We start from the raw sequence: 24,192 nt of genomic DNA, 5'->3' as shown, positions 1-24,192 counted from the left end.
TCATCCATTGGAGTTTCCTATTGGGCTAACCAAAAAAAGAATACATTGTAGGGTCTATAATGATGGACAAGGGTATTGGTGATTGGTATTGGACAATAACATGGTGATTGTCAGATGGCTTTTATTTGAGGATGATTTGTCATTTACAGTAGAAATACTGGATGCCTTTGTGTTCCCTTCTTCCTTTGGTAACTTAGTTCTGCTCAGCAGGAAGTGAAACCCAAAAGAGTGAGGTAAGAAGCAGTCAGGAGGATGCACAGTGTTTCTGTGGACCAGTTGTTTTGGTTAGGTGCCTATAGAAAGGGGATCTTCATATCGATGCTCAAGTACGTAATGACACTCTGGCTAATATTCAGACACTTTTCCATTTACTGGAGGGAAGAAACTGAGATAAAAAGATGTGGGCAGCAACTGTCAGCTTCAGGACACTATAATCTGACAGCATATAAAAATAAAAGTAAAGATGCTTGTCTTTTAAATTATGGTATCACCTCTTATGCTTGGAAAGTGTTTGTCTTACAGCTCTGCATCTTTCGAGGCTCAGATTCTCACCTTCAGAATCTGTCACCTGTACTTGAACTTGGGGTCATCTGAAAGAAGTGACCCAGTGTAACAGGGTCCTAAGTGTGAGCTATTGTATGGCACAGATGCTGGGTTTTCTCATGGTGCAGTTGCCATTACTGTTACACCGAGCTGAAGATACGTTTTTAAACAACTCCTTTAGGTTTGGAACTTGTTACTGCTATAGGGCATGGCCATATTTCTTAAGAGAGCAACTCCTCATTGATAGGAGACAAATATTGAGGCAGCATTTGCCATGAGCTGAAGATTGTGGACGTTTTCAAGAGAAGAGTGTGTGAAAGAGGTGCATGCAGACTTCCAGCCTTGGAGCTAGTGTGGGGTTGGGAAGAACAAAGAGAAAAGGACACAATATAGGACACAATATAGGAATTAGCATGGATGGGGACAAGGTGGTGTTGCCCTTTATGGATGAATTGGAAGAGCTGGAATGTGATGCAATAAGTAACAAAAAGTCAATGTAGGGAGTCAATAGGGACAATGGATCAGATGACTTTGCTAAGAAATCTTTGCTGTTTAACCATCAAGAAAAGTTTCCCTTTGAACTTTATGTTAAAAATGTACCATCCTCTCTTTCTATTATAAGCTGCTGTTCCCTTTTTAGGTAGCTCATTAATCTTCCTGAATCCCAGACCTCAGCAAGATCTGCATTTTGATTTTTATCCCTTTTAAAGAGGAATACAATTTAATTGTTCAGTCAGGTTACTGGAAGGCAGGCGTGTGACACTCTCTGTTCTGTGAATGCCACGCAGTTTCTCTTCCTGACAGCCTTATCCACGGGGATGATGTATTGGTGGCAGCAGGAGGAGGGTGGCTTGTTAGGACATCTTTCTCCTAAAAAGATCTTCAAAGAAACATGTGCATTACATTAAAAAAATAAAAACACCACAAAACCTTATAAAAGTTTGGCTCGTGCCAACTTTTTGAAGTAAGAATTTAATTTAAATAGCCTTAAAATGTGCCAAGATCTGAGCAATGCTTTGTCATTAACCTTTTCCATTTGAACTGAAATAATGCAGCGCATAAGGCAGACTTTATCCCTCAGTGGAAGAAAGGGAACTGCTGTAAGTGGATAAGAGATGGAAGAAATAGTTCTGGCACCTTATTCCCCTGGAACAGGAGGAGGATGACTTAGGCCATGTATTTTTCCCTTTAAGTTGGACACACAAGTTGTTTGACAGCTGCCATTAAGAGAAGAAAATGGAAGCAAGTACATAACTGCAATATCTCCTTATGGACTGACGCAGATGTGCTGCCCTGGGATGCTGTCAGAAGTACAATGTCATTAAAACATTTACAAACAAAAAATGATCATTATAAAGCTTCTCTTGTGTCCCCAAACCACCTGCTAGGCAAGAAGCGGCACATGCCATAGAAGCAAGTGTGCTGGTATGTCCAACAGCATGGAGGGCTAATGAGTTGAGTACTCACTAAAGCTCTTCCTTCTCTGGGGGCACACATTTATCCTACTGTCAGCTGCAAGGCTGTGTGTTTCCACAAAGCCTCTATGAATTTACTACTTTTAAGATCTATTTCTTTATCACGTTTGGCTGAAATTAGCTCTCCAGCTCAGTTGTTGTGCAGGTGGGACGGACAGAAGATCAGATAACTTCTTTTTGTAGGAAACTTGGCTAAAATGTTGCTGTATTTCATGGCAGAGGTGGTTGCTTGTCACCGACTGTTGGAATGAATCCCATGTGTGTCCCTCATTTCATTCCATTACTACCTTCAATTACCAACAAATCCTTGGGAACAGAAGAAAAATGTGGATGGGCGAGTCAGGGACTGTGAGAGGGACAGTAGATGATAGGAGGTTATCACTGGGGCTGGAGATGTTCTGCAAGGGCCTTGTTTATTTTCTCATTAAGTTGGATGTGATTGGTATCAGGAAAACGTGGCTTCAAGAAAAAATTAAGAGGAAAAAAGCCACTTGTAGCCTGGATAACATCTATGCATGTCTGGATTTTTTGAATTGGCATTCTGGCAATGCTTAAAGACACCAACCCTTTGTTTTAATTTCATTGTGCTGAGCATGATACACAACGTGCTGTGCGTACCCAAAAGGCACTTTTTTCTGCTTTCTGGATACGTCAGGTGTTGTTTCAGAGTCCTGTGTGTGGCCGTAGGGAATTAACGTAGCTTTTTCTCACTGTGGCCTCAGTTGAATTTTATCAGCGGAAATGGTAAGAGATGTTTTTATACTCTGTGAAAATCTAAGCATCTTTGAGGGTGCTGATCAGCATGGAAATAGCATCCGGCTTCTGTTATCTCTGCGAGTGCAGGCCCTGGTAATTCCTATCAAGGTCAGCTTTGCTTGTGTTGTACATCTGGGACGTTTTAAAGAATGAAATGTGAAGTGCTCCTGAGCAGCTGTTGTTCCCATGGATGTTAATGGACTCCACAGCTGCTCAGCACCTCTTAAAATTTGGGCTTCTTATTGGTTTTCACCCCAGAAGCTCAGCGCAATTCAAAATTAATTAAACCTCTCCAGGCCTTTGTGAAGTACGATTTTACTTTGATTGTAGTTGTGTAAGCTGAGGGATGAATTGAATCATCCTAGGAGGGGTGGTGGAGCAGAATTAGTCCAAATTCTAGTCCCAGTCTTCTGTTAGATTGCACTGATTGAAGTCTGAATAACATAATGACATTGAGAGGAGGGCTGCAAAGATGGGGAGTGGTCTGGAGGGCAATGTGTATGAAAAGCAACCGAGCCAGGACTTGGACTCTGTGATCCTTATGGGTCCCCGCCAACTTGGAGTATTCTGTAATTCTATGCTCCCTTGCATTGCCCCATGAGAAATCACTGCCTGCATGAGTGGTGATTTTCCAGGCTGGCATGCAACTCTGTATGAGAACTGTTTTATAATTTGAACGAGGCCAAGTGCAGGATGTTGCACTTGGGTCAGGGCAAACCCAGATATGTCTACAGACGTGGAGAAGGACTCGTTGAAAGCAGTTCTGCAGAGCAGGACTTGGTCCTGGTAGATAAAAAGCTATTAAGAGTCAGAATTGTGATCTTGCAGCCTGGAAGGCTAATTGTGTCCTGAGCTGCATCGACAGATGTGGCAGCAGGGAGGGAGATGATTGTCCCCAATACTCTGCCTTCATGAGTCCCCACCTGGAGTTCTGCACATGGGTCTGTGGCCCCAATCACAGGAAAGACACAGAGCTGCTGGAGCAGGTCCAGAGGAGGCCGTGAAGATACTCGGAGAGCTGGAGCTCCTTTCCAATGAAGAAAGGCTGAGGGTATTGGTGGTGTTCAGCCTTGAGAAGAGGAGGCTGCGGGGAGACTCTACTGTGGCCTTCCAGTACTTGAAGGGAGCTTACAGGCAGGATGGGGAGTGACTTTACATGATCTAACAGTAATAGGACAAAGGGGAATGGCTGTAAACTAAGGGAAATTGAGTTTGGATGTTAGGAAGAAATTTATTACTCCAAAGGGTGGTGAGTTCCTGGAATGGGTTGTGAATGTCCCATCCGTGGAGATGCTCAAGTCCATGTTGGATGGTGCCTTGGGCAACCTGATCTGGTGGGTGTCAACTTTGTCAATGTGTTGGCCAACCCGACCAACCCAACACTGGGTTGGAACTGTATGATCTTTAAGGCCCCTCCAACCCAAGCCATTGAATGATTCTATGCTTTGTCCTCTCACTGTCTCTGAAGGTAGCGCAGTGCTGGCTGTACTAAGCAGGCAGAAAGAAGTTGACTTCACAGAGGAAGTGTTTAATAGAGGGCAGAATGAGATTCATGCCCCCAAGCTGTATTCCCCCAACTACCAGACAGAATTTGTGTGCTGAACTAAAACAGAAAACATTCTATTTCTTTTGAATCTATTTAAGTTTCTGTCGAGGATTCCCCTGTGATGCAACACTTCTTTCTGTTTTCTACGAGTTTTCTTCAGTTTCAGTTCGATCCTGCTAGAAGTTTGGACTGTGGGTGAATGGTTCAGGCGTAACTAACATTACCTGCTTTCTGCTCGTTGGAAGTCTCAAGCCATGCTCCAAGTGAATCAGTAGGAGGGCTACAGAACTGGAAGTGTGTCATGCCCTAAGGGTGGCAAATTGTGCTGTGAAACAAAGGTCTCTTGTAATGGCACTGTAGGTACTGATTTATTTATTTTTTTTAAGCTTATTTCTTGTAAGTTGAATCTCTGAAGATTTTTTTTCTTGTTGGCCAAGGGGAAAATGGAAAGCACTGAACATCCCTGTGCTCTGAAATGGAGACGGGGAATGGGGCTGGTTTACTTGCTGCTATGCTGTTTTTAAGTGTTCTTGGTCTAAGGCTGAACATTTCTTAGCAGAAGGTTTTAAGTAATTAAGGAAATCAAAGAGAAACTCAGCTAATTAAGACTTTGATGCCAAGAAATAGCAGTGGAGGCAATTGCTATTTGGTATGACAAGGGCGCAGTGTAAGGCCAGGTCCAGGGAAAATGCAGTTATTTGTAGGTGCCTTGTTCCATCTGAATTCACCAAAGTGCTGCCGGTGGAAGCCAGCTGTGTGTGCTGCTGACAAAAACGAATCTTGACACTTTGGATAATGAAAATTCGGTTCAGCACCTTTTAGAAGATGTGTATGATAATGCGTTGTCAGTCGGAGGCAATGAGGGGGTGGGGGTGGGGAAGCGATATCACTCTTGTCTGCTTAAAGGAGATGTTGTGACAAGTGGACAGTCTTAGTTAAAAATCCCCTTTAGGGATAGAGGGGATAACCCATTGAAGAGCCCAAAGTTGGTGATGGGAGGGAGGGGGGAAGGTGGTTTGATGTCAGGCTCTTCCTGCCACGCAGCTGCTTTGGTCTCCCCATGCTCACAGTTCTCTTTTAGCTGGGGGGGGGGGAGGGGGGCAGGAGAGAAGGGGGAGGAGAGGGGAGAGAATAGCTTTTTTGTGGTTTGACAGTATTAATGCAATCATCTCGTTCAGACCTTGTAAGCCCACTTATTATTTCCTCTGCGTGTGTTTTTTCTGGTTTAGCGGATTAGCTGCACCGTCTCTTCAAAGGCTATCCAATCAAGAAGGGGTTATTAAAACCGGGGCGCTTTATGACTGAGAATTAATTAGAGCAGCATTTTCATGCAAAACATCCAATTTTTTGATTAGCAATGGAGCAGGGCCGCAATTAACACTCTAGGAAGCTTAAATTTCCAGCATTTTGATTCTCAGGAAATGAGATTATCAAACTGGGGTCAGGCACTTGACAGCAGAAGGGGGATTATGTGTAAGAAAATAATTTGTTTCTTGATTTTGCCTCTGAGATTGTTATTAAAGTTACGGTGAATTCAGAGGGAGGCAAAGAATGGGAGGAGAAGATTCCAAAACATGGAAGCAGGAGAAACCCATCGCTGTGCTGGTGGTGTCCTCATTGCTGTATCAGCCTTCAAGGGACCTCAGGGATCATGAAGCTCCAACCCACCCCGCTGCATGCAGGGCCACCAACCTCCACATTTCATACCAGCCCAGGCTGCCCAGGGCCCCATCCAACTTGGCCTTGAACACCACCAGGGATGGACGGCGCATCTACAGCCTCTCTGTGCAGCTGTTCCAGCACCTCATCACTCTCACTATGAAGAACTTCCCCCTGACATCCAACCTCAGTCTTGCCTCCTTTAACTTCAAACCAAACTGAAAAGCTGCTTGTCCTCCTGCTTCTTCTTTTAGTACAACCATAAATTGCAATCACTGTGATTTACATTACTTGTTGTATCATTTTTGAGTGAAAGCATTTGTGAAAGCAAATCTTATGAAGTTAACTGTTACTAGAAGCCATGTTAGCCACGTTCCTCGTCCTGCATCTTACCTAGCACTGCCCACAGCTGTTGCATCCCTTTCTGCAGCAGTCAGGTTTCGTAAAGGTGCTTAATTCTAGCTTGCACCGTCCATTTATGCTCACAGGTCAAACCTTAGAATCAGAGGCTCATTAAGCCAAAAGAAATCACCTGGTCCAAGCATCAACACATCACCACCATGCCCACCAAGCCTGAGGCCTTGCACAAGTCTGACAGTGCACCCCAGTTGTCCTTTGCTCCCTGATGTGCTTTGCTCACTCATTTGCTCCCTGATTTCCCTCCTTGGACAGTGCACCTCCATGTCCAGCTCTAGCAGTCTTCAGAACTTGACTATTGCTCTCCACTTAGGGACACCCCTATAAATCCTCATTCTTGGCTTGACGCCCTTTTTGCTTTTAGTCTTTGGCTTCAGTCACTTCAGAACCAAAGGACTTCTCGTAACTCTATTTTGCAGCTTACCAGATACCACATTGTCCTTTCTTAATATGAAAAACAAGAATATCGGGGCATCAAGGTACAAATTCAGAGCAGAAAACCTTTCAGGTTTTCCGGGACTAACTGTGACAGTGTCCCTTGTTTGGAACGCAATCTTTGATTTTAAAGGTACTGATTTACAGCCTCTTGTCAGCTTTGAGTTTTGGATGACTAAAAGAATTTGGGGCCACACGTTTTCCTATGTTTAATTGGATATAACTTCAACAAAGCAACTGTCAGATGGTCTGAATTCAGGAGTGAACACGGGGAAGTAACAGGAGAGGCATAGCTCAGTAACGTGGCTTTGTCTGAGTTGGTGTCTGCTCTCCTTCCTCCCCTCTATCATCAGCCAGAGCTGCTCCGTGCCATGCAGCAGGCCGTGCTGCGTCAGTGGATGAGATATGGCCCGGTCTGAAACAGAGAAATCATGCTTTGCTTTTCAGGACGGTGGAAACATTTCATCACTGCAGCTAGCAATGAAATAACCATGATACAGTTCAACAGGTACTCCTCTTACTGTGATCTAAAGTAATACTTTCTTCTTTCCTCTCCATATGAGAGCTTCATACTCTCCTGGAATTTGTGCCTTTGTGTAGAGTTCAGTAGTAAACTATATATTTAAAACGGTTCTATCTTGCTGTTTGGGATCAATGTTATCTCAGTTTGGTCTGAGGAGGTCTGGTTTCTGATCATCTGCTCCTCTTTGAACAGCAGTCATTGCTGCACTGGTGGAGGTGGACTGCAACAACCTGAAAGGATGAAAAGGTTTCCATAGTTTAAGTGGTTGGTACTGCCATTTTCTCTTGTAAAATTGTAACTCCCTGAAACCAAAATGCTGGTTTTGAGCTCTGGTTATCCACTGATGTCATTTACTGAAGAGTCATTTCTTTGGGGAAGCTTCCTTTGGGTCTGTTGGAGAGGGTGCAGAGGAGGCCACAAAGATGCTCAGAGGGCTGGAGCACCTCCCCTACAAAGACAGGCTGAGGGAGCTGGGCTTGTTCGGCTGTGGGGTGAGCTCATTGCAGCCTGCCAGGACCTGAAGGGAGCCTACAAACAAGATGGGAGTCAGCTCTTTGGAAGGACAGATAATAGCAGGACAAGGGGAAATGGTTTGAAGTTGAAGGAGGGCAGGTTTATATCTTGGATATCAGCAGGAAGTTCTTTACATAGAGACCATTCTATGATTCTATTCTATGATGAAATCTTGGTGACATTTGGATTTTTATGTAATTTATCTTTTCTTTTACTGAAGTTTGCCCAGATCCATTTCTTTATGCGGGTCAAATTCTTGGTTGCCTGTCTGTCATTTAGGGAACTGTTTTGTTTTCCCCAACTTAATTTGAAAGACGATATGTACGATGCTGAAACATTGCTTTCATTTCTCTTACTTGATAGAGTAGCTAATCCTAATGAAAAAAAAGAAGTCTAAGAGTTATCAGTGGATGCTGAACTGCCTTTTCTGCCAGTTTTATATCCTGCAAGCTGAGACAACTAAAGAAAACAGGTATTGTGGGCTATGGCGAATTACAGCACGTGCCTTAAGGGTGATTGTGGAAGCAGAAGCCGTGGCTCATGCCTTGTCTTGTACCTGTTCAGTGGTAAGGAAGTGTTTGATCTCTGGCCTTGTCATTCCGATGCTTCTAATCTGTGTTTGAAGTCCCTGAAAAATGTGAAACTGTTGTTTTGCAAGTGGCATAAAAAATGCACCAGGGACCAGCTATATTAGCATGTGGATTTTTGCCTTTGGCTTTAACTGATGGATATATTTATATTATGCTGAAGAGATTTTTATCTTGATAATGTGGAAATGAAACTTTACAGTGACAAAGCGGTGGGCAGCTTTAGAGAGCCCTGCTTTCAAGTGGGGTTAAAACCATTTTAGGTGAGCATGAATTAACATTTCCCTTGTCTGGTAAAGGTCGCTCTTTAATTGAGATTCACCACGTTCAGCCCAAAGCCTGGAATCCAGGAGACCTCTCTACGCAAAGAAGGCACAAATTGGCAGCATAATCTCATCAGAGGCTCAGGTTATATGGTAATAAATCATTCGATACGAAGCTAAAGAAGCTGCCACGGCGCATAAAACACGCCAGATGCTTGAAAGGCTTTCGTGACTTAGAGTTAGAATAACAGTTGGAGGATCTGTAGATGTCTTGAATTCTTTCTTAATAAGGAAAAAACTGTTGTGAAGAAACCAATTCTTACCTAATTAGAGGATTAAAATATTACAGACTTGCTTTTATGGTAGTTGCTATTCTTTCTATCCAAGATATGAATCCAAGGTTTAGCACTGCCATCCTGTTTTGTGCAATAGTTCTGAAATTGTGACCAAAAATGGCAACAGTTGTCATATGTACATTATATTCTGCTTTTTCTAGAGAGGTAGTTGTGTGTTGAGTAGGGATAGAATGAAAGTTGATGTTGATCAATGAAGTGATGTGTTGTAGAGTTTTGAAGATACAAAGGTTTATGGAGGGTTTTTGGCACTAAGTGCATAAATTGTTGTTAACTTTCTTTTTTTCCCCTTAATAGAACATGCACAGTATTAGGATGTTTTATAATCAGAAGATAGTAGAAATATTACTAGAGTGGGGATGGTGAAAGAATGCTCATGAAGAGCACCAGAAGATTTGAAGCTTTGCCCCAATGAGCTTTTAGGTCTCAAACTTTGTGGCTTTTTGTTGCTGTTCCTGGAGTCTGAATGCCATCAGAGTCATACTCTGCAGTACAACAGAGTCACATTATCATTTTGATTACGTTACAAGGGCCACAAGATTGCAGTCATAAAAAGACAATGATGTGCATGTAAGCTACATCTCCAATAGCTTGTTTGGTTGTTAGTCCAATTTGACTTGTTTTGGGCAAGGCTGTCATCTCACACAAAGGCGAAAGCAGGACTGTGGGGTCAGAGGTGTCTCTTCTGATTTGCTAGCAGCTTTGCTTGTCCTTTTGCTGGAGCTGTAGATAAGTCTAGGCTTAGACTTCTCTGGATAAATTGTTGATAAACCTGGGCTTGATATGGCGTAGTTGAAGTGAGGGATGCCTAGGAAGGATTCAAAGTCAACTTTTTCTATTTTAACTCTCAGAAAAAAGAGAGTTTAAGACAAAATGAAAGGTATTTCCTTTATTCTGGGGCATTTTGGACTTTTCAGGAGTCCTCTGATTGTCATTTCTTGTTGTGGATTCCCTTCTGTGGATACTTTCCCATCCAGTCTCCTTTTAAAATGGTGATACTGTGTGCTGATCACAATTGCTCCTTCTTTGTCAGTGGGTTCACAGTTTCAGCAAGTGACTGATGCTGTCAGCGTTGGATCTGTTGGCTTGTTTCAGAAGAGGAGTGTGTGCTTGAAGCTTTTGTTTTCCAGGAAGCAGCCATCTGAATGGACACCAAACACAACTGGCAGCGCTTTATCCTTGCTAATATGCCACATCTGTATCTAATTTCATTTACAAAGAAGAAGAAAAAGAGGACAGGGAAGGTAACCAGTCCCCACATTCAAAGTGGATTTTGCAGATCCTTTCATGCACAGGCACACCAGGGTCTGAATTTGAATTCCTGCTCTCAATGTACATTACCCAAATTGTCACGTATCTGTTGCCATGCGGTCACCCCAAATGCAGAGAAGTTGTTAGAACCAGATTTTTCTGTTTGTTTTCCTCATTAAGAAAAACTATTGCAGCTGCTTGAGGGAAATTGTTCCAAGTTTGCCTGAGAAACCCAGATTGTTTCTTTTTCCTCTAAATAGTGGGTACAGCAAATACTCTCTGAAGATCTCATTAGTGTTTTCAAATTTCATTGTAATTACTTAATAGTATAATAATGCTCAGTAGTTGGATTTTTTTTATATATATATTATCAAAAATATTCTAAGTGACTGGGGGCTTAGAGTGCATCTGTGCTCCTCTTTGGGAATTTTAATTGCACTGATCATGCGGCTGTGTTTGACTTAATTGTCATCAGTAGTTATTGGATGAGATCCCTTGCATAAGCACTGTATTCACTGCACCTCGATGGCATCTAGAAACGTGTGAGCAAATGTAGCAAATGGCACTTTCTTTGTCAGCTTAATGAATATGTAAGTGATTTCAAATGGCCTCTTCCCTAGATTATAACTGTGTATTATTTTTTTTTTTTTCTAATAGGAGATATGTTGATATTCTGCAGAAAAGCTATAATTTCTGTAATAATTGGTTTATAGTGCACTGAGTGCTTTTCTCTCCGCAAGGGAAGACGCCAATTTGGTGTGACCTCAAGTTAAGTAAGGAAGCAACACGTGACCGTCGCGTGCTTGTAGGATCTCATGATGCTCGGGGTCAGTTGCCAGCCATGGCAAATAATGCCTTTTTAGCTACTGTTGGAGTGTGAGCGTTTCATTATAGCTGACTAAAAGTTATTTGCACCGAGCAGGCGGATTCTAAAGTCTGTGAGAGTTCAGGGGCCAAAGCGTTGAATGGTTTTTGTGGTGCGCACAGCCAGAAGGGCGTTACTACATTTTAAAGATAATTACTATGCAAAAAGCAATCAAATCCCACTTCATCTGAAAATGTGCCAGGTTTTCTTTTTGTTGTTGTTGTTAGTGATTTCAGCTCAAGAGAAGCAGGCAGTTTCTCAGTGACCTTGCAGAATCGTAAAGTATTTCAGGAATGAAAATGAATTCTATGAATCACAGAATCAGGATCACAATGATCATCAAGTTCCAACCCTCTGCTTTGTGCAGGGTCGCCAACCAGCAGCCCAGGCTGCCCAGAGCCACATCCAGCCTGGCCCTGAGTGCCTGCAGGGATGGGGCATCCACAGCCTCATTGGGCAACATGTTCCAGTGCATCACCACCCTCTGGGTGAAAAACTTCCTCCTAATATCCAATCTAAACCTCCCCTGTCTCAGTTTAAAACCATTTCCCCTTGTCCTACTACTATCCACCCTCATAAACAGTCATTCCCCCTCCTGTTCATACATTCCCTTCAAGAACTGGAAGGCCACAATGAGGTCTCCCTGGAGCCTTCTCTTCTCCAAGCTAAACAAGCCCAGTTCCCTCAAGCTTTCCTCATAGGAGAGGTGCTCCAGCCCTCTGATCATCTGAGTGGCCCTGCTGTTAGAAGATGGGACAGAGCTCAATGAAGAATTTTACAGCTGGGAAGAGGAGAATGTAGACCGAGGAGAGACTGTGCTCAGTCTCATACTTTAAACGTCCCAGGCAGGAATTCCTGGACACACTCAAGGTCATTAGACAGGGCTGTGTGCACCTTATGGAGCTGTGAGTGGCCCTGTTCATTGCAGGGAGTTTGGACTAGATAGCCTTTAAAGGGTCCCTTACAACTCAAATAACCTATAACAAGGTTTTTGGGAGAATTGGGGCTTATATGCAAAAGAGATGCATGTATGTTTTGAGATGTGTTGCTTTCGAGAGAAGGAAGGAGGAGTGAGGACAAATCCTCTGATGTCTGAATTAGCTGGCAAGGTACCACTATGGCACATTGCATAGGAAGCAGCCTTCTGTTGCCAGAACAACAAGCGGTATCATTCCAAGCATTGTTTCTATCTCAGTTTTATTCTATTTTATTTTTTATTTTTTTGGTCACTTGAATTAGTTTATAGGTGAACAGGGTGATACAGAAAGCAACAAGTAAATAATTCACCAATGGTGAATGTCTTTACATGAGTCCCCTATCTGACCTAATCAGCCCTGAGATATCCCGAAATGCCACCTTCACCTCACAATCTGGATGTCAGTGTTTTTCTTGAAACCTTTTGCTTTCTAATTAGTTCCCAGGATGAGAAGTGCTTAGGACTCCATTAGTGCTAATAGCTGGTGTGTGTGTATATATATAAGGAGGGGAGGATGTATTGCAAGGTATGTTTCCACGTATGTATCTGACACTCCTGGCGGTACTAATGCCTATCTCTTATCCCTAATTGATGAGTTCAGTGCTGTGTTGAGTATTCCATGTATCTGGGGGAAAAAAGACTCCACAAAAGCCTTTTCCTTCCTCCGTCAGCATGCTTGATAACTGGAGGAAGTCAAATGTTTATTTAGAGGTGCGATAAGGAGGTGCGCTCTGCCTGAATACCCAGCTGCATTACTCTTACAAACACAAATGTCAGCCCGTAATTTTTAGTTTCAATAGACCAGTTTAGCATTATTACATTAACCATACCAGACTGAGCACTTATCTCTGCTTTTATATTGTGTTTGTAATTATACAGTGTCTTCCTAGCGGTGTATTCTCTTAGAGCCTGTTTGGAATGTAGAATAGTGTATTAAAGATAAAAGCCAAGGATGGTTTTTACTGACATTATTTATAGCTCTTTTTTCCTCTTGTTGTTTTAGGTATTCATTTCATTTATAAAACTTTATATAATTGCTTTTTGGGCTTATCTTGGTTTGTGTTATAGTTAAGTGCTCTATTTTCCTTATTAATAATCATCGGTTACTTGAGCCTTTTTTGGAGCCTACATTTTTCATCCAAAGATAATGACTGGTTCATGCATTTGTGTGTCTGAACTGTTCAGATTCAGACCAAGGCTGCTTTGTGTTCCTATGGGCACGTGGAGTTGGGCAGAGTAACCTGAGCCACCAAGCTGTGTGGGAATGGCACTGTGCCACTGCACACCTTAATTTCACCTGGCGTCCTGCAGGTAGCAGAAATTTGTCTAGCTAAAAGCTCTCTTTTAAAGGCCGCTTTTGTAACTGGAGGATCCAATTTAGGAATTTAACAAAAAATTGCCCGCTGTAGCTTGGCCTTCACCTTTGTATGACAAAAAGTGTTTTACTCCATTACAGGTGCTACAACTACAAAGAAAAAATAAAAAAAGGAGAATAAATGTTATTTTCTCCTATTGAGTGGGCATCTGAAACATATAGATCTGAAATACAGCAAATGTGCCTGAAGTAGGAGAAAAATACAGCATCTCTTGGCTGGAAACTAAAAGAATCATAGAACTGTAGAGTCACCAAGGTTGGAAAAGACCTCCAAGATCATCCAGTCCAACCGTCCACCCATCACCAGTACTTCCCATTAAACCAGGTCCCTCAGTACAACACCTAAACGTTTCTTGGACACCTCCAGATGTTTCTACCACCTCCATGGGCAGCCCATTCCACTCACCCCAAGAAGTATTTCCTAACATCCAACCGGATTCTCCCCTGCTACAGCTTGAGGCCATTCCCTCTCATCCTATCACTAGTTACACGGGAGAAGAGGCAGACCTCCATCTCACTACAGCCTCCCTTCAGGCCATTGAAAGGAGCAATAATATCTCCCTTGTTCTTCCTCTTCTCCGGACTGAACAATCCCTGCTCCCTCAGCTGGTCTCCAGTATTCTTATTCCTTTGGAGAACTATGGTCTATGCACAGAAACCTCAGTGGTGTGCTGAAAAAAGATATTAAGTACTCTGGACAATTAGGATTGTGGATTAGTTAATGGCTGCTGTTATATATCTGATGGCTGCTCCAAAAGTGATGCTTCCTCTTTTATGATGTTGGCCCACAATGTCAGAGGTGGATGTTGGTGGTATGGCAGTAGAGGTTGAACCTTCCCATCAACATTCCATTACGTTTTGTTGCTGTGACAGATGGCAGCAATACCTTTAAGGTCTGTGCTGTTTGCCACCGTGTGCTGCCTTTTACATGTATGTGTCTATTTCAGGCCCGCTTTGATAAAGTAACAGATAGCTGCATTAATGGAAAGCTTTACAGATTCATCATTGGAAGAGTGCAGAAAGCATTGCTTTTACATTTTGCTTTACTAAACCAGATAGCAAAGCTGACCTTCGTGGCTATACAGAGCAAGTCTTTAGGTGAAAAACATGACTGATTGCAGGGAGTCTTTTCTGTTTTTCATGTTGACTCTGTATTTAATAACAAATCCAGTAAATCACATATTATTAAATCACAAAAGGAGCATACAAATGAATTTTCCTCCTTACCCGCTAAAGTAGATGAAATCCACATTAGTCCCAGCTGGTTTCTTTTTCTTGACTGTTCTGGTAGATTATGTTGGAAATGTTTGAGCAGTGTGATGTTGGTTTTAGGTACTGAGTGATATACCTGCCAGTTGTTTCTTGGATTGCAGGAAATCAGTTGTGTTGGGGAGTGTGCAACCATACAAACCTTATTCACGATACAAAATATGCCATATTTAATTCTGACTTGTTTTTTTCCATACCTTTTCTTCATTACTGGATGTTGAACCTTCTGGGTTAGTCTATAACAAGCATAAAGCATGTCTTATGTTCTGAGAAGAGTCATTACAACTAAGTAATGCCATACAATTGAATTAAATGTAGGGGAAGAAGATTAAAACCTCCTTCTCTCCATTTTAATAGGAAGTTGATGCAAATGGCATTGGATAAGCAAATTATAATACATTTTTGATGAAAAAGTGTCAAGCTGGAATGATAGGTTTGATTGTCTATATAAGAAGTTAATGATGCAGTTATGAAGCAGAGTGAGCGGATGGATGTGGTGGATGTAATACCAGTGAAATTAAGCAGGTTAATTCCAGGCCTTGATGCAAGACTCCATTACTCTGCAGCCTGAGTGCAGGTTATTACAGTTATCTAATGTATTTAACTCTCTTAATGCTTTCTGATAGCGCATATACCAAAGACTAAAGGACAGTAGTATTTTGACTTCATTTTTTTTCCCTCAGAAACATAGAAAATGATTGGAAAATAACCAGAAATTGTGCACTTGGTTTCCAGATGCTGGTGTTCTTAAGGAGCAGCACAGCAGGGATTTGACCTGTAAGATTTACCTAGAAAAGACTGCTATGTTTGACTTCCAAACTATTTTCCGTATATCATTTTCTACTGTTTTGTTTTTTTTTTTTCCTTTTTTTTTTCTTTCTTTCTATTATTATTATTTATTTTTTTTCTAGCTAGCAATCTGTTGGAGGAACATCTACAATGACTGCTCTGAAAATAATGCCTCTTGTTCTGTTATCCGTGAAGTCAGAGGCGGATGTTGGTCGTGTGGCAGTAGAAGTCGAACCTTCCCACCAATACTCCATTACATTTTGTTGCCATGTAACAGATGGGCGATCTGACAAAACTGTGTCTTGACATGATAGTGTGTATGAAGCAAAGGTGTGTCACTGAATTACTCAGTGCAGAAAAAAACGGCATCCGTTGGCGTTCATTGATGCATGCTGGACATTCATGGAGACCAAATAGTGGATGTGAGCACAATGAGGTGGTGAGTGGTGTTTCAACAGTGACGTGAAAGACAAGCCATGTTCCAGATGGCCACACCGCTAAATGTTGAGTGTCTTGATCAGCTCATCCTCACTAGCTGGCAGATTACAACTAGGGAACTGCATACTGTGCTGAATATCAGCTTCAGTGAGTTGGAAACAGTGGTGGCAATGTTGGAATATTATGAAGTTTGCAGTGGGTGAATCCCATGAGCCCTCACACAGAAACTAGAAGAAAACTATGCAAGTTTGTCAGGAGCTATTGAACTAATATGAGGCTGAAGGTGGCAGCTGCCTGGCTCACATCATTACCAGTGGTGAGACACTGTGTCACCACACTATCAGTTGCGGTCAAAATGGCAGTCAGTGATGGCATGTGAATTCCACATGAAAGAAAAAGTTCAAGATGCAGCCTTCAGTGGGTAAAGTGAGATTTTTCTGATAGAAAAGGGGCTGATCCTTCTGGATTTTGTGGAACCCAGACAAACTGTCAACTCTGACCTCTCCATTGTGATGCTGGGTAAGCTCGAAGGCTCAAACTTCCCAAGTCAGGCCAGAGAAGAAGACAACCTTTTTTTTTGCAGTGTGATAATGCCAGGCCCCAAAGCAATTCAAAGTCAGCGGAGTACACTGCCAATCATGGCAGGACTACTCTACTACAGCCAGAGTATAGTCCAGATTTGGTGCCTTCTAACTTCTGTTTGGGCTGTTTAAAGATGGACTGCATGGGCAATATTTTCCTAGAAAAGATAATAACGGCTGTGAAACAGTGGGTCACCTCCACTAGTACACCTTTTTGTGAGCATAGAATGCAGGTTCTCATTGACTGCTGGTGAAATTGCATCACTAATGGTGGTGACTGTGTTGAAAAATAGTGTTTTGTGGCTGAGAATTGATTTGATCAAGTAGTGTTATTGTGCTCTTTGTATCTGTTTTCGCTTCCATGAAAATCAGGAGGACGCACTACTTTTGGTGTAACTTATGTATATAAAGTAAGAGGAGAGATGTCTGTTTTGCTTTGTATATTTAAGCCCTTCTATGCACACCCTCTTTGTGCCAGAGAGCTTCTGGTCTTCTACATCCTGGAAAGTGACACTGATGAAGAGTGAGACCACACTGATCTTGTATGAGCCTTCAATTAGTTGCAGGCAAAGTTTTTTCTGCTACAGGATCTGATAGGATGGCACACAACTCTGTATGAGAACTGTTTCATAATTTCAACGAGGCCAAGTGCAGGATGTTGCACTTGGGTCAGGGCAATCCCAGATATGTCTACAGACGTGGAGAAGGACTCGTTGAAAGCAGTTCTGCAGAGCAGGACTTGGTCCTGGTAGATGAAAAGCATATTATGAGCCAGCAGTGTTATCTTGCAGTCTGGAAGGCCAGTTGTGTCCTGAGCTGCATCGACACCTCAGGGAGGTGATTGTCCCCAATACTCTGCCTTCATGAGTCCCCACCTGGAGTTCTGCATGTGGATCTGAAGCCCCAATCACAAGAAGGACACAGAGCTGTTGGAGCAGGTCCAGAGGAGGCCGTGAAGATACTCGGAGAGCTGGAGCTCCTTTCCAATGAAGAAAGGCTGAGGGAGTTGGTGTTGTTCAGCCTTGAGAAGAGAAGGCTGCGGGGAGACTCTACTGTGGCCTTCGAGTACTTGAAGGGAGCTTACAAGCAGGATGGGGAGTGACTTTACGTGATCTAACAGTAATAGGACAAAGGGGAATGGCTGTAAACTAAGGGAAATTGAGTTTCGTTGTTAGGAAGAAATTTGTTACTCCAAAGGGTGGTGAGTCACTGGAATGGGTTGTGGATGTCCCATCCGTGGGGATGCTCAAGTCCATGTTGGATGGTGCCTTGGGCAACCTGATCTGGTGGGTGGCAACTTTGTCCATGGCAGGGGGATTGGAACAGGGTCATCTTTAAGATCCCTTCCAACCTATTCCATGATCTCCAAAATATCCATTCTGTGATAATTTAATAAGTACTTGGGGAACACACACGAGTTGTGCTGTTAACCACATCACTGGAAGCCCATTCTTTTCTGCACTGTCAGGGATATATGCACAAGCACCATTGCTCTTGGCAGATTTGCCCTGGTAAAACAGATTGGCATTTAACAGGGGATTGTGCTGCTGCTCAGGAGGAGTCAGAATAGCCTCATTTTCTCTTAGCTGCACTGGCTCAATGTGACCAATTGACAACACCAGTGAAGGTACATTTGTATTCTTAGGCAACGTAAGCATAAATTGGATTTAGCAGAGAACAGAACTGAAGAGCTTTGTCAGTTTTCCTGCAAGTACTTCTCAGTGTAGACTTCAATATTGCAAATAGCTTTTCACATTTCAGGTAGCATCAGTCATACTACACGGAGCAACAGCACAGCAGAAAATAGCCAATTTCTCTGGAGGTCTGGATAAATGAGAAGTCATCTTCTCATTATCTGTTTCTCTTTCCTTATTTGGGAAGTTGGCAGGACTAAATCTCAGTCCATTTCGTGTCTTAAAAGACATTTGTGTTGCTCCTAACCCTAAGTAGGCTTGATGCTAACCTCCTGTTATCTTGCATGTTAATTTTAACTGCTAGAACACCTCACTAGGCTCTGGCTTCCTTCATTTCCTCACTTGAGTCACTACCAAGAAACATTCTGAGATGTTCTTTGGAGTACTGCTATAGCTACCCATAAATATAAAGAAATCGCATTTGCAAATGCTGTTGGGAATTCTTCATTTTCTGAATACTGATACAGACGTTCATTAGTTTCTGTGTGCTGTTATTGTGCAGCTTCTCTTGCTGTGATCAAAAATAGAGTAAGTGCTTCTGAGTGCGTCGTTTTGAGTGCTTGGGAGGCCAAGAGGTTCAAGAATGATCTCAGCAGAATTGGGCTTCACCTGAGAGAAACTGTAGTTTCACCTAAGTTAAGCTGTAACCTTTGTGCGCTGAAATTATGATGTGCAATGAAAGCATAACTAGCATTGAACACAGGTAGGAAACATTAATTCTGCAAGGGCGGGTTAAATAAGCAGATGGGAATAAACTGTTCTGACGTGATTACAGTGCCATACACGGAACCCGTATCTAATGACTGGCTGCAAGAATAAATACCCATTTTAATAGCAAGGCAAGCTGCTTGAGTGTTGAGGCTTAAAGATATCAAATATGAGTGTCTCTCTTAACTGGATATAGAGCAGTTTTCCATTACATTGACATCAGGAGGAAAAGGGTCTTTTTGACAAACACCATTATTTAGAATAGTAGGCGTGGATTTGTGGGTAGGAGGTTGGGGCGCAGCATCTGATGTCTGATTTATACATGTCTGGTTTATAGCCCTTTGTGTTTTAGATTCAACAGATGCCAACAAGAAGCAGAGTTGGAGCCGGGTGCTCCCATTACCACCATGTATCCCAGTGGCTCCTTGGCTGGGTGTTTGTACCATGGCTGCATGTGGGCCAGCAGCCAGGAGTGTTGATCTCTTGGGGTTGAGGAGCAGCACAGATGGACAGACGTGGGAGGAATGTAAAGCAACACAACAGACAGCGTATTGAGAGAAAAGGAAGATGTCTTCAAAGAACGTCAGGCATTAGGACAAAATGCAACTTTCCTTTAATAGTGATGCTGGAACAGATATTTTCTGTCACCATTTCTTTTCTCCCTTTTTTGATCAGCCGGTCCCTAGTTGAGAGCTCCTTTTCAAGGCTCTGAAAAGCATCACTTGAAGAAAACGAATGAGCCCTGAAAGTTTGGATGCATAGTTTTTGTATTTTCTTTTCTTTGAAAGAAAAAAAAAGTATAACTTGACTTTCAAAGTCACATAACCGACCTATTTTGCTTTAAAATACTTCCACTCTTCCTCAGAATATCAGAAATGTCACAAAACACGCCACGATGTTTGTGTTCTGGCAAGGCTGAGCCCTTGGTTGCTGTAGAGATGAATGGAAAATAGCTTTCCTTTAGTTGCGGTGCCTGACCTTTTAAGAAATCCATGTACAGCTTCTGAATTTCATTGAGTGAATTCACTGAGTGGTAAAGGAAAAGCAGAGCTGAATAATTTCCATCTGAATTTCTCGTGTTCGTACGTAATTCAAATACATGAGGCAGAGGGGAAACTGTACTTCCCTAGGATGCTGCAGCAAGATTCCTTCCTAAGGAGTACACGGGATATAAATAAGAGTTTGAGCTATTTGGAGGATATGTGATGCTGATGAAGCTGTTGCTTTTCAATGCCAAGGGAGCACTGGCTTAGAGTAAAGGTCTTAGAGCAGTGGTCAGCCATCATACTCTGTCTCGCCTCATGGAAAGAAGGGAATGAGTTGAGTTTTTCCTTCAGGTGGGATGTTCATCTGTGGTTTCCTGCCTCCACCTTCCAGTCTTTAACAGACCTTTCAGCAACGTCATATCCTGGAGGTCTCTACATCTCTGCTTAATTTCTTGAGGTCCCCATAGTCATAGAATCACAGCATATCCCAAGTTGGAAGGGGCCCCGTAAGGATCATCAAATCCAACTGCTGGCTCCACACAGCACCACCCAAAAATCAGACCGTGTGTCTGAGAGTATCGTCCAGACACTTAATGAGCTCTAGCAAACTTGGTGCCATGATCACTGCCCTGGGGAGCCAGTTTTCAGAGCCTGACCATCTATATGTACAGCTCCATCAGGTGCTCACAGCCTCCCCCAGCCTGACCCTGAGTGTCTCCAGGGATGGAGAATCCACCATCTCTCTGGGCAGCCTGTTCCAGTGCTTCGAATGTATTGTTTTAGGATTAGGAGGCTGGAGTCAAGAAAAACAGAAGCATCGACCTTACTTCCCTTAGAAATTTAGCTACAGTTACAGGCTAACAGTGTGATTTTCTTACTTAAGAAGTTTTATACATAAACATCCATTTGCTTTTCATCAGCACTCCTAGAAGTGGAAATAGATGTCTGATGTGCAAAGGAAAATAGCTGGGCTGGATGCTGAACCAGGCTGCCTGCAGAGCAGGTTGGTCGTGCAGTGTGAGCACTGGGAAGCCTTTACACACCTCCCAGGATCTATTCTGCTCTTCTCAAGGAAATAGCATCAACAGAGGCAGAGACAGATTTCTTGCAACCAGGTGATTTTGAGTTAAATTGATCAGATACTGCTGTTAGGGCTTGCTGAGGGAAATAAAAAACTTCATACCAAAGTGCAAAATCAGCTTAGCTAGCAGCAGTGCAGGCTGCAACCATTGCCTATCATTATTTCAGCTAGTGCTGGGCTCTGAACACAGCTGTCAGGAGCACCTTAACTGAGGCATTTAAAAATAGCCTGATCCACATAGGTGGTGGTGGGGAAGCTATGTGTGTTTTGACCATGATGTTTTCTGCTTGCAGTCGATGCCCCTGAGCTGACACTTTGATTCACTGCTTGGCTGTGAGCTTTTCTCTGCACATCAAATTAGCAGTGCTTTGGGTTTTATAGGCTAACAGAACTTCTTGGTGAGACATTTGGTGCAGTGCTACTTCAGAGAAGCCCTTTGCTTTTTGAGCACAGCTGCTGCTGCTGGGTTAATGTTGGCACTGGCCAAATCAGCTGTAGAAAATGATTTCCCTGGTGAGACCAGGACATCTCAGTGTTCTCAGTATTTCTCAAAGAAACCAAAGAGGTTGTGGATGCCCCATCCCTGGAGGCGTTCAAGGCCAGGCTGGATGTGGCTCTGGGCAGCCTGGTTTGGTGGTTGGTGACCCTGCAACACAGCAGGGGGGGGGTTGGAACTGGATGATCATTGTGGTCCTTTTCAACCCAGGCCATTCTGTGATTCTATGATTTCTGGGTGTCAGAGAGGGGAAAACGATCAGTTATTTGACAGGACCAGTGAATGTTCATGGTTTCTCAGAAGCAACAACTATCTGCATTTGCTTGGATCTTTTCTGTTTGATGCTGACATTTTGGACGCTAAGGGATGCATTTGCTTTGTCTGACTTTCTAAGAAGATAGCCATCTGGTACTATCAGTTTCTTGTATTGCCCTCCCCCAAAGAGGAAACTTATTTTTTTCATCTTCCATTTGAAACAGCTCATTAATTTAAAGACAAGAAATAAATGTAATGGGTTAGATTGCATACGCAGCATATCCTAGAAGATAAACTGTGTGGAGGAGGGCAGGGCCACGTGAAAAGGCAATGAGAGAAGTTCAAACCTTGCTCAGGCTACAAAGGCCTGTCAGTCATTGCTCATAAATAGCGCTGGCAAGAGGGGAAGGAGAGGAAAAGCTTTCCTTCCAATTCTCTGCACTTAGAATTGTCTGTAGTGTGGCTTGAGCAGTGCATCATTTCTAGCTGAGGGGAAAAGAAACCCAAATGTCTTCATCTTCTGTTTCTCAGGCTTTCTTGTTGGGTCATCTTACTCAGCCGATTGCCTTGACAGCTTTTCATCCAGCTGATAAATGAGAGTTGCACTGTTTTTATTATACTCCAGTATGTTGTGTACTGTGCTGTTAATGGTTAGTGGCAGGAGAAATTCCTGCTGCATCTAATCCAGGGAATCACTGAAGGATCCAAGAGGCCCCAGAAGTGGATATGAGGTATCTGATTTTCTCTGCTTGTTAACTTATCTACGAAATAGAAAAATGAACCTTTTTGCTTCAGAAATTCCTGAGGTTAAAGCCGAGTATTCATTCTGACAGCTGGCAGAAAGGCTTTGCAAATCGTTAATGGAACTGTGAGCCAGGCCCCTCCGGCGTCACTCATCGTGCACCTTCAGGGTCATTTGTAAGGGAACTAAGCATGAAAGTTGGTTGCTCTTCTCCTCCTCTGGGAAAAAGACACTTATTCGGAGAGGTGTTTTATACTTCTCTCTCAGTATTTAGATGAGCAACAGAGACACGTTTTCATGGCAAGGCCCAAGTCATGCGTTTTTCTACGCTTGTATTCATTTTCTTCAAGAGAGAAGCTCATTCTGAGAATCCTGGGGTTCAGCATGGTTCATGTAAACTAATACCTTTCACATATTATGATATGTGATGGTTTGTCATAAAGTAGGCTCTTCACTACAAGAAAGACATCAAGGCCTGCAGTGTGTCCAGAGAAGGGCAATGAAGCTGGTGAAGAGTCTGGAGCACAGGTCTTACGAGGGGCAACCCTGGGGGTGTTCAAGAAGAGTTTAGGTGTTGTACTGAGGGACGTGGTTTAGTGGGGCAATATTGGTGATAAGCAGATGGTTGGACTGGATGATCTTAGAGGTCTTTTTCAACCCTGCTGATTCTATGATAAAGATTTGCAAAGCCAAGGTGACGTCTGTCCTGCTTTACAGATGGGATCTCAGCATAGAATCATAGAATGACTTGGGTTGGAAGGGACCTCAAGGACCATCAAGCTCCAACCCTCCCTGCTGCAGGTAGGGCCACCAACCATAATCATAGAATCAAAGAAGACATAGTTTAGTAGTCATAATTTAAAGAGTTTTAGTATAAACTAAGTGCTAATATTCATTCAGTCAAAACAGTGATAGTTACCAAGTGGTGATAATGTGATATGCTTTATTTTATCTAGCAGTAAATTCAAAGGATGCTGACCTGTCCATTGCTGAAGTCATGTTCCATCTGCCACTGACCATTTGCCTTTTGTTTCTCCTTGCATACCTCTCCATAGCGTTGATGTGGGTTGCAGGGCATAATTCCTCCTAGATCCTGAACCTCCAATGATGGTGAGGTACCTCTTTCCCCTTTATCTTTTGGTCACTTGCTGTAAGAAGTATGAAGATGTTACTTAGTTCCATTTCATCTCCTTTGTCAAAAAGAACTCATGGAGTCCAGCGTTTGAGTCACGTTGGTATTAAGAGGTGTTTTCTACATAGCTTCAAGCTAATCAGAAGGCATGCTTGGAAATGCATGCTCTTAGGGCAATGAATGCATAAGGGACCTCACTGGTAAGCTCTGTTTTATTCATTGATGCTGTTCATTGCAGAGAAACAACTGTTGCACAGATTTTAAAATGGATTAATTTCTGCCCCAGGCATGTTGGGGTGTGCTGGGTCCATAAACATCTGCATCACAAATTGCCATTTTGACTCTGTTCGCCCCACATGCATCCTGGTCTGCTTTTAGTAACTGCTATTGCAAGGACCACTAGAGCTTGGGATCAGTGATGTGTATCACCTGCAAGCAGCTTGGAAGTTCTGTTTTCACGTATTATAAAGCATTGGCCTCTGAC

General features: G+C 42.8%; 1 protein-coding gene across 1 annotated transcript in view; it reads left to right on the top strand.

The window, feature by feature from the left end:
- Positions 1-24,192, top strand: part of EXOC4 (exocyst complex component 4) — a 390,126-nt gene that overhangs the window by 105,720 nt on the left and 260,214 nt on the right. The window lies entirely within an intron of this gene.

The sequence above is a fragment of the Excalfactoria chinensis genome, chromosome 1 (genome assembly GCF_039878825.1).
Source record: "Excalfactoria chinensis isolate bCotChi1 chromosome 1, bCotChi1.hap2, whole genome shotgun sequence".
Taxonomy (NCBI): Eukaryota; Metazoa; Chordata; class Aves; order Galliformes; family Phasianidae; genus Excalfactoria; species Excalfactoria chinensis.
This window is presented reverse-complemented; position numbering and strand designations above follow the sequence as displayed.